General features: G+C 35.8%; 1 pseudogene; it reads left to right on the top strand.

The window, feature by feature from the left end:
- The first annotated feature begins 348 nt into the window (after positions 1-348).
- On the top strand, positions 349-1,597 carry LOC149214062 (zinc finger CCCH domain-containing protein 30-like; annotated as a pseudogene).
- Positions 1,598-10,413: the final 8,816 nt, after the last annotated feature.

The following is a 10,413-nucleotide window of genomic DNA, read 5'->3' on the forward strand; positions in this document are numbered from 1 at the left end:
ATAATTAATATCTTAATACAATCATATTATATTAATGTATTAATATATTAATATAATTAATATATTAATACAATCAAAATATATTAATATAGTTAATACAATCATATTAATATATTAATATAATTAATACAATCATAATTAATATAAATCAAATATTAACTAAATATTTAAATTAAAACATATCACTCATTAATATATTATAACTAAATATATACAAAACAAATCCCAAATATAAATAAAAAATAAATATGATATTTTACAATAAATACAAAACAAATTTAAACTAAAAATAGAAAAGAAATCCAAACAAAACATTAATATTGGCAAGTGAAGGTCATATTGAACAATATGCTAAAAGCAGAATATCATAGCAGGGCAAGGGCTTGGACAAAGGTTCTTAGTAGAGTTTCAGAGTATGGCAATACTGACTTGTCTGGACGAGGGTCCAATAGTCTGGGTTCGTTGCCACATCTCTCGTCATATTTTGAACGACAAAGTCCAAAAGTGTTGATGTCATCTCCGAAGATTTCCGAGGCATCAAGGAATTGTGCTGATGGTATTGAAAAGAGAGAGTATCCTGTGGATCCTTCTCTTCCAGACATAAAGAATGGCGTGTATAGCACTGATGAGTTTCGAATGTATTCTTTCAAAGTGAGACCTTGTTCTAGAGCTTATTCTCATGATTGGACTGAGTGCCCATTTGTGCACCCTGGAGAAAATGCCAGAAGACGAGATCCTCGAAAGTATCACTATACTTCTGTTCCTTGTCCAGAGTTCAGGAAAGGGACTTGTAGACGTGGTGATCTGTGTGAGTTTGCACATGGTGTTTTTGAGTGTTGGTTGCACCCTGCTCAATATCGAACTCGGTTATGCAAAGATGAAACAAATTGTACAAGAAGGGTGTGTTTTTTTTGCACACAAACCTGAGGAGTTGCGTCCTTTGTCTGGATTTACTGGATCAGCTGTTCCGTCACCCCGAGCTTCGTCTTCATTGGATATGAATTCAACCATGAGCCCCCTTACACTAGGCTCACCGTCTCCTGTTTTCGTGATGTCTTCTCTTTCGCCTTCAAATCCTCCTCAGGGGGGCTTATCCACCCCCCCAATGTCTCCCTCTTCATCATCAGCAAACTCATTAACTCATTCATCATTTGGTGGAACCTGGCCACAACCTAGTGTACCAACATTGCATCTTCCCGGTGGCAGTCTTCAAGTTGGTCTTCAAGCTAGTCGCCTCCGAGCATCACTTAATGCCAGAGATGTACCTCTTGAGGAATTGACCTTAGATTCGGATTGTGAAGGGCAACTTATAAATGATTTTGCTTCTCTTTCAGGATCTGGAAACACCTTGTTGAGGTCTGGAAAATACAAGTGTCATGGCAGTAGTATTGCTCCAGTTAATCTTGAGGATCTATTTGTTTCTGAGATGTCTCCTAGGGGACCATGCCTTGAACCTTCCGTGTTTTGCCAGATAACAGCATTTCAAAAAAAATCGCACTGGACATGTATACATAGAGGGAAGACAACAAAAAAAAATTGTATAAGATCGTGGCAGGATGCAACACCTCAAGATGTGAGGTATGATCAAGAGGCTTAGGATGGACTCTGCAAATTTTCCATTTTATTGTGAAGTACTTATTATTATTATTATTTTTTATACAACAAATCTTAAAAAGAAATGAAAACATATTATTTTTTATTTTTTATGTTGATTTTATTTATTGCTTAAGATTTTTTTTTTTAAACAACAAATTAAAAAAAACAAAATTTTTTAATTTGTTATTTAAGTTGAGATTTTTTAAGTTGTAAAATCAACAAATTTTTTTATTAAAACCTACTATTAAACAATAACTATAATGAAGTTAGTTTTTTTTTTTTTTTAATATCTAAAAAAACAAAAGAAATGGTTAATTTTTTTTTTTATTTTTTTTTTAATAATAATATGTATATATGATACATATATTATTAAAAAAAAAAATTAAAATCTAAAATTAAAAAACTAAATTTCATCTAAAAATTTAAAGATGTTTTTTTCATTCACAAAATTCTTTATTGTCATGTTGCACATTAGTTCTCCAGCAAGAGTAGTTTTATTCGAACGAAATCAATAGATTTTCTGATCTTCCTGATCACACGAAGCGCAGGAAGAGAGCATACTAATTGATTGATTCGTTTTTATTCATGCAGGGGGGGTTTGAAAAGACGAAATTTAAAACTAGCTAAACACTAAACCATCAGAAAACTCAAACTTAAACTTCTTTGTGAAGATCTTGCTGTCACCAGGTCTCATAAGTTATTTTGTCTAAAGAAAAATAAATACTGAATTAAATTCTAATTCTTAATCCCTTCGCACCATCCCTGGCAACAGCGCCAAAATGTTGGGCAATTTATTGGGCTTAAATTGCTGCATTAAATTATCAACCAGGGAAACTCGTAAGCTTGTAATGGTGCCAGCAATATATATGCAGGAGTAGGCAACTAACTCTATGTCTAACTAAATTATTTACGATTCAATATAATATGCAAGGGAAGAGGCTCCTAACTAAGGAGGTCCTGGTTGTCCTTCCCTACAGTATCATAGAGAAATCATTGAGTACATAAAACTAGAAACTTGAAATGAAGACAAGAGAATGAACTTAATTGTTGTTCAGATTCAAGTAGAGAGAGAAAGACTAACTTAGTCTCTTGATTGTCCTCTCATGTACTAATCCAAACTAAACTAATATTAATTCATAAGCATAAGAAATGAAACAACTTGAAACATAAACAGAAAAGAATGAATTTCAATTACCATATAAATCAATGGAGAGAGAGCCTAACATAGACTCTTGGTTATCTCCTCATATGATACTTTAAACATAAAAGCAAAAGAATGAATTTCAATTATCATGCAAATCAAATAGAGAGAGAGCCTAACTTAGACCCTTGGTTGTTCTCTCATATGCTGATAAGATTCTAATTTAAAACTCATTCATCAATCACAAACAAATCCTCAAACATCTAAGCAATTAAATGAAATAAGATCTAATATGAAATAACATGTTTCTCTCATCCTTTTAGAGTGAGCTCAATTCTCTTAAGAACAAGACAAATTATTCCATATACTACATTAAGGAAACTTATATCTAAAAACTACATAATGGAAATAAAACTACATAATGGAAATGTATGAAAAATGAAGCTTTATTCTATGCCATCATAAGTTGGATACAATGCTCCAAGAGTCCTCCCTTTGGAATGGAGGAGGTACTCCTATTTATACAATGAGATGAGATAAAAAACTCATAATGATGATCCACTAATCTCTCTTTAGTTCCAGACATTTCTCAACCATCTAGACACATAACCCTATCCTCCATGATCTCCTCCATGAGGTCCATGATTTTCTCCATGATCTTTTCCATGAGGCTTATCTTATCAAATTCGAATTTGATCATTCAAGGCCACATAAAGATGCCCTGGAAGTTTCCTTTGTGCCTACACATGTCAACAAACTCATTCTAATTGTTAGGTATAAGTATAAGCATCTTATTTTCTAAAGTTTAGCCATAAATTCACTTTAAAATGTTAAGAATTAATAAACTTTGGAAAAGCATTGTTATAATCCAATAATGAGGTAAATGTAATGATATGGAGGTGGAATGGAGGTGACATGAAGGTAAAATGTGAAGATATTGGTGAATAATGGAGTGAAAATATGGACTATTTTGAGGCCCAACAGTGTGTTAACAAGGAAGTATTATATGCAGAACCTACATTCGACCACCACGAAATTTTTTGGTGCAATTTTCCTAAGGAACTACATAACTGATTGAAAAGATCGAAGATTAAAATAGGGATTTGGAATCTCCTTCGAGTTCGTAGAACTTGGACTACTATAGATTTAGTTTCTTTGCACTAAATTGATAATGAATTGACCAGAGTTGTAGATTTCTGGGTTCAAGCGACTTTAGAGGGTTATATCATCGAATTTTCTTTCAAAGATCACCAATCCTTCTTTAAATGTGAAGTAGTATTCAAATATGGGTTGTGTGGAATATTTTTGAAAGAAATATCTCCATGGATTAAGACTTTGATGGTAGAAGATAACTTACTTTTGTTTCAACAGATAAATATGGCATCCTAAAACCCTAGGTAATGGGGGTAAAGTTTAAGGGAGAGATGTTTTTCAGTTACAGAACATGAGGGGGAGTTGCGATGACTACAGAAGGGTTGCAGAGAACTAGATATTGTAGGGAAGATAGGATAGCAACGATAGCTAATGAGTAGTGGGAGAATAAGTTGTTTGAAATTAGGATATGACAAAGGGAATTACACAAAATATGAGAGGTGTTAAGTAGTCCAAGGTTGTGAAAATAAGGGACAAGTAGCCTGAAGTTGTTAGGTACAGAGATAGGTAGCGCAATAACTTCTAGCCAAATAGGAGGAGTTGGAAGAATTGCAGTAGGAAATATTAATGGAAGCAATGGAGCCCACTGAGACTCAGAAGGGGTCAAACCATTGGGTGCTCCTAGACAATCAGTCACAGTGATAGATCAAAGTACTCCTTGAGACGATGAAATGAATTTTGTAATGCAAAGATTATTTTCAGAAGATGATTCATTCCCCTCAAGTAACAATCCATAGTATAACAACCCACAATATAATAACATGGTTAGTTATCTCCCTGACCTCCCCCTGATATTCTATTAGAACCCTGCTTGTTTTATTTCAAAGCTAGTTAAAACTTTAAAATTTCAGATAGTTCATAGTGCATACATAACTAGTACTTCTAGTAGTTCCAGTGGTTGTTTTTCAGATTAGTTTATCAGTTTATTCACAACATGGTCCATAAGGGTTTGTATTGGTTCTTCTTGGTTAGTCTGCGATGACCAAGAATATAGCACGATCATTCACTCGGTATCCTAAATTTTTAGGCCAAGGGAATGAGGATATAGAACAAAACTAGTACTTGTGTGAAGCCATATGGAGGGCTAGACAGACCCTAGATGTAGATATAATTATTGAATTCCAAAAAAATTGAGAGATAGATCACTAATGTGGTTTATTAAATGGTTTGGCTTGAATCAAAATCCCACTCCCGACCAGGTTAAACAATAGTTTATCTAGGAGTTTAAACTTCCTCAGAAAAACTAAAAAGGATTATTTGAATTGTGGGATATTAAATAACATGAAGGAGAAACTACATGGGAATGCATGCAACAATTTAAGGATGTGATTAACAAAATGAGTTATCCAATTGAATCTAATCATCAAAGAGATTGGTTTATTAAATCTCTATTTTCCATAACCAGAAGCCCCATTAATGCAATAGATGATTGACACCATCCAAGATGCACTCAAATAATCCATGAAGATTGAATCATTCATGGGGTACCCTCACGAGTATATAGGAGGTGTTGCTTCTAGTGATCCTACCATCACTGGTTTACAACATCAAATTACATATTTGACAGAGCGATTGAAGGATATACATCGTGCACGACCTTTGCGGCCAGATGTTTGGTGTAATATATGTCATGTTGAAGGGATTCATGCTACTAAATGCCCACATATGCAAAATGAAGAACCATATACCATGCCATTTGGACCACCTCCACCACCAGCAAGACCTTCAGCTAAAGTTGCAAGACTTTCCTTGAATGCACCACACTAGGGGAATACATATTATCATTCGTTTCCTGATCAAAAGCTTCATCTACCACTATGTGAAATTTTTTGCACTTATGGTAATGCATATTTCCTTTGTCTTGTATTGTAGAAGTACTATAATGTTCCAAACAATGTGTTTTATGAGTTATGTGGGTCTCCAACTCACCATATATATTGATGCAGATCTTTGGATGCTCTAGCTGACTTCCTTGACCACACTACATTTTGGGTAAATGAAGCTCCTCGAGGACGAGGAGGTGGAGGAAAAAGAGGGGGGAGAACTTGAGGAAGAGGTCCAGTTCATTTGTTACAACTGTGACCAGAGGGCCATGTTGCTCGTGATTATCCATTACCTAGGATGCCTTGGTTTTCTTATTATTTTGTAAATGTTCATGCCACTGAGGACTGTACAAAAATAATTTCACATTGGGAAGAGTGTAATCTCTGAAGAGGTGCATATCTGATTAATGATAAACCTAGAGTACCTAATTCAATTCATCGGCCAACTATCAACTTTGTAACTAGGGGAGGTAAGAGGACTAGAGAGGATAAAGAAGTACCAGAGAAACATACTATAATATGTACTACGTCCCTAAAGAAATATTATAACCCTATATAGCAGAGAGAATACTACAATGATGCAAAACAAATATTCAAGTGACTGGTTTCATCTTACATTCTGAGAGTAGACCAACGATAAAAGGGGTAGCTGACATACCCTCGATCTTTGCAGGATACATCCCAGCTAGTTATGGAGTGGTTGAAATTATTTTTACAGATTATCAGTGATGAGAATTTGTCCAGCCAATTCTGGAAAAAACTTAAAACTATTATTAGAGACGAAAAGTTTTGGGATTGACCTATTTCTGCCAATTTACTTGAACGTCACTCAAGATGTGTCTGCCTCAACAAGAGAAGAGTAGGGAGAGGGTTTTGAATTAATGTCCAAATCATAGGATACCAAATTAAATATTCTATGTTATATTTGGGGTCTGATGTAAATATCTTGCTAAGAAAAAAATGGGAGGTGTTTCCCAAGCCCAAGTTGGTGTTCTAACCTATCTAGCTACACATGGCTAATCAATATTTTATACTTGCAATTAGTTGGCTTGAAGATGTTGAAGTTGATATTACAGGCGTGAATAAATATGCAAACTTCAAGGTTATAGATCATTTTGGTGATAACGGTCCTTATCCATCCTTGTTGGTGATAGACTGGTCTTTTTGGAATTATGTTGTTATTGATCTCAAATGAGAGACTATGACATTTGAAGTAGACTGAGTCCAAGATATACAACCACTAGATCCTTATCAAGGTTCGAGGTTTATAGAGCCTGTTAGAGTCAGTATTTGCATACTGCCATTAGTGATCAAAATTCCTCTTTTATATCATATTAGTGTCCCATGTTGAAATTTTTATCATTCCACCTAGGTCATCATGTAAAAATTTACTCATTGATGGTAGCCCAAGTTAAAACCCCATCCCCTCTCAAAAAATAAATATTTGTTGGCCCACCTTCATGTGTCTTGCTGAGCATACATTGACTATAAAAGCTTGTTTCATCATGATTTGTGTCAGTCAAGTCCACCTGGAGTCCAATCATTCAAGATCCCATTAGGTCATTAGGTTTCATTTTCCAAGGTCCAATAAAACATCATTTCACTGCATAAGGCCAGCAAAGTATGCGAGTGAAGCGAATAATATTCCTTTTTCATTTAAATAAGGGTTTACAAGCATGTAACCATGGTTTCTAAAGTTCCAAATTTGATTTTAAGTAAAAATTTCATTCCAGTTTGTAATTTTATTTCAAAAAGAGAGATGTAATAATTTTTATTTATTTATGTAATTTTATGTTTATCATATGTAATAAGTCACTATTCTTAGCTGTTTACTCAAACTCCATTGCCAATATCATCCAAACAAAAGTCAAAAGAGAACATTTCTAAAACTTCAACATCATCCACCTGCAAAGAAAAAAGTCAAAAATAAAATTAGCAAAAAAGTCAAAAAGGGGTCAAATGAAACATTAGAAAGTGGGTTTGAAAAGAAAAAGATCAAATTTACTCACCTATAAAGGACTTCTTGGCTTCAAACTCACCTTCATTTGCCTCCTAGCACTGATTGAGCAAACCCCAAGGGAGCCTTTTCACAGTTCTGGGAAAAATCAGGAGAAACAGGCAGGCACTGCACGTTTCCTTTTGGTGATACGTGTTCTCTTCTAGCGCTATGAATTTCCTCAAGGCGTTGATTTTTCCCTTTAGGCACTATGCATTTTCTTGAGGCGCTGCGCACTCTGCATTGGCACTGCACGTTTGTCCAACAACACTCCAATCACCTCCTCAGCTCCTCCAAAGTGCTTTCAACCTCAAAACAAGTAAGTAGCAGCTAAGGGATGTGAGTTTCCTCCTCCTCAAGTCAATTCCTAAGCATTTGAAAGGTTTTATTCAAGATTTGGTTTAATTGTTATATATAAATCCTAGATCTCCCACAACAACTACCTTTCACTCTCATTTCTTTTTATACATTTCCCTCCATCCTCCTTCCCTTTCCCTAAACCTTCTTATCCAAAATATCCTCTAACCCTTTGTCCTAAAACCCTAAGTCCTAGGTGATACAACTACCTAGGCTCCCAAAGCTCCTATATTGCAAACAAATTCCCCCACATCCCCAAAATATCATACTACTACCCTATATAACTCTCCAATAGAAATATCCCTTCACCCATCATCTTAATATTTATCCTTCTCCATTTACTATTCCCTAAAATCTGCATTCCCCCTACCTTACACCTCCTTAGGGTTTGATACTAAAGACCATGGCAGAGGAAGAATATAGACCATATAGTGAGGAAGATGAAACAGATAGAGAAGAAGACAAGGAACAAAGGAGGCCACACAAAGGATGCTAGATACACAGGTTTGAGCCCACATATCTCAGGGAACTCTTAGCATCCCCTATGACTATGACATCCTTCAAATGGCTAGGATGTTATGATTTCTGTGAGAAAGTTTAGGTAGTCCAACACCATCCTGAGTTGCATTTTGTCATTGTCCCTGTACTCCCCATTCCTTGATCCTGGAGGACCTCTACAGTGAACCTCGCATGCTTTTCCTTCATGAAGAAACTCCCATTGTGTCCCTCTTCATGAGCATATCACTTCCCTTTTGCACCATTTCCCTTGAAACTTCTATTTTGCCCAATTTACAAGACCGGCGCTAATGGCCTTTGTCTCCCCCATGCCGATGTGCAAAGATTAGCACTACTGCTCGCGCTAACTGGAGTGGCTGAGCTGTGTTCTAGTCGCATCGATCCTGTTATGGAAATTTTTTTAAATCAGAGCTAAAGCTTCCAGCTCTAGAAGCTCCATAACAGAAGTCTGGTAAATGGTTTGGCTAGATGGGGTCGAGGATGACAATTTGGGATCCTTTCCACTATTATGATGGAACTACCTCAAGGGATAAGTCCTCCCATGAGAAGAGGATCCATCTCCCATCCATATTTCCTATATAAATGTCCCTTCTTCTTGAGCACAAACTAGTGTTAGTGTGAGTGTTATAGTTGCAGAGTGTTGATGCTATTTTGGTTTGGAGTAGACAAGCAAGCTATTACTAGTTGTGTGAGGGAGAAAGTGTGTTTTGGCTTGGAGTGAAGCTTAAAGGGAAGATATTTAAAACTATTGTTGTTTGAATCCATCATGGAAAGCTATCAGAAGTGTGTGGGAACCTGGTCTTGTCAGAGGAATATTTCAATGTCAAGACGAATGGTTGTAATTTCTCTTTGATATTAATATATGAAACTATCAATTGATTTCCTACATGTTTTGTAATATTACATATTCATGTCTTAATGTTTCCTGACTTGTTAAGTAGGTTGAATTTCAACTTGTCTATTATTATGTTTGTGTGTTGTTGTTGTTTACCTATTTCAGGAGTTTGAATAAGGAAGCGAGAGATTGTTGGAGCGAGCAAGTGCGGACATCATCAAGCAGGATAAGAGACCAAGAGGTAGGCCCTCTTGATTGATTCTAACATAAGGAAATCTTCCATAGAATGTATCTATTGTTGCTAGACCCATTATTGGGCTAGAGGAGTTTGTTCATGTCCGCACTAATAATTTTACTTCACCACAAATTGGCGACTCCACTAGGGATCCCATCTTTTTGTTTGTCTTGGATTTCATGATTTCGTGAGAACTTTTCTAGTTTGACGTTTTCCCTTTGGTTCTGTTTCTTTTCTCCTACTTACTGGCCTTAGTCTAAAATTCATAGTGGCATATTTGGTTCATGTTTTGAATTTTTTTTAATTTTTCCTTAGCTACCTTGTCCAGCACACTTAATCTGCTGACAATCGCATCAACCAGCGTGAATCACTAAGAAACATTCGCATCGACCAGCCTCTGGCGCTTTTTTCAGTTAGGTAGTCATGATGATGCCTGTAAGTGAAGATTAGGGCTTGACCCCAATCTTGTCCAGTGTGTTTTGCTCTTCTGGTTTTGACCCCATAAGCTTTTTGGACCATTTTCTCCCTGATTAGAAAGCTACTTTTCATTTGGTTTTGTTTGCTTGTTGGTTTGTCATCTTTCTACTCGATTGATTGAGTCATTGAGTGGCCAGCGACACTAGGGCATCTAGTTGGTCACCCATTCAGCAGTTTGTGAACTCACTAAGTTGGGTTGTAGGTGTGTTTACTCTTTGCATTTGTTTTTGGTCCTTTTTACGACTTTGACCTCTTTTTGCACAAGTTTGAAAAAGTTTCGTTTAC

Source organism: Pinus tabuliformis, chromosome 1_1 (genome assembly GCF_031772625.1).
Source record: "Pinus tabuliformis cultivar Carrire ecotype Pingquan chromosome 1_1, CPIR1, whole genome shotgun sequence".
NCBI lineage: Eukaryota > Viridiplantae > Streptophyta > Pinopsida > Pinales > Pinaceae > Pinus > Pinus tabuliformis.